We start from the raw sequence: 1,349 nt of genomic DNA on the forward strand, positions 1-1,349 counted from the left end.
TATATTATATTATATTATATTATATTATATTATATTATATTATATTACATGTTCAGTCATGTAAAGCATATTACCATATTAGTCACATTGTGAAAGAAGACACGGACCTGAATTTGAAAAAAACCCATGAATAAAAATACAGAAAGTGAAAAATAGTATGCTCTGATCTTCATTCAGACTCCATCAGTTCATTCTCTGGAAGTGAAGAGCATTTTTCATTGAGTCCTTTGGAATTGTCTTGGATCATTGCATTGCTGAGAATAGCTAAGTCATTGACAATTGATCATCATATAATATTGCTGTTACTGTATACAGTCTTCTCCTGGTTCTGGTCACTCACTTTTCATCAATTCATATAAATCTTTCTAGGTTTTTCTGAAATCACCCTGCTCATCATTTCTTATAGAAGTACAGTAGTATTCCATTACAGTCATCACAGCTTGTTCATCCATTCCCAAATTGATAAGCATCCTCCAGTTTCCAATTTTGTGCTGCTACAAAAAGAGCTGCTAAGTCCTTCCCCCTCACTCCACTCCCTCCCCACCCTTTTAACATCTTTGGGTATTGCAGGGCATACATAGTTTGGTAGCCCTTTAGGGATAGTTTCAAATTGCTCTCCACAATGTTTGAATCAATTCACAATTCTACCAAAAGTTCATTACTTGTCTCAGTTTTTCCATATCCACAGTAACATTTATCATTTTCCTTTTCTGTCAAAATAGCCTATCTGATAGGTGAGAGATGGTACCTAAGAGTTGTATTTATTTGCATTTCTCTGATAAATTGTGCTGTAGAGCATTTTTTTCAAATAACTGTAGATAACTTTGATTCTTTCATCTGAAGACTGCTAGTTCATATACTTTGACCATTTATCAATTGAGGAATGACTTGAATTGTTATAAATTTGAATAAATTTTGTATGTATAGGAGAACTACATCTTTATTAGAGATATTGGCTGTAAAAATGATTTCCTAACATTCTACTTTCCTTGTAACCTTGTTTGCATTGATTTTATTTGTGTAAAAACTTTTCATTTAATATAATTAGAATTATCCATTTTATATTTAGTAGTGCTCTTGATCTTGTTTGATCATAGAATATTCCTTTTTCCATAGATCTGACAAGTAAACTATTCCTTGCTCTCCTCATTTGCTGATAGTGTTACCCTTTATGTTTAAATCATGTACCCATTATGACCTTATCTTGGTATATTGTGTAAAATGTTGACATATACTTAGTTTCTGCCATACTGTTTTCCAGTTTTCCCAGCAGTTTTTGTCACATAGTGAGCTCTTCTCACAAAAGGTGGGTTTATCAAATACTATATTACAATGATCATCTGGTACTG

This window comes from Petaurus breviceps, unplaced genomic scaffold (assembly GCF_028583685.1).
Source record: "Petaurus breviceps papuanus isolate PSGF00001 unplaced genomic scaffold, PetGlider_PUasm1.0 88722, whole genome shotgun sequence".
NCBI classification, from domain to species: Eukaryota; Metazoa; Chordata; class Mammalia; order Diprotodontia; family Petauridae; genus Petaurus; species Petaurus breviceps.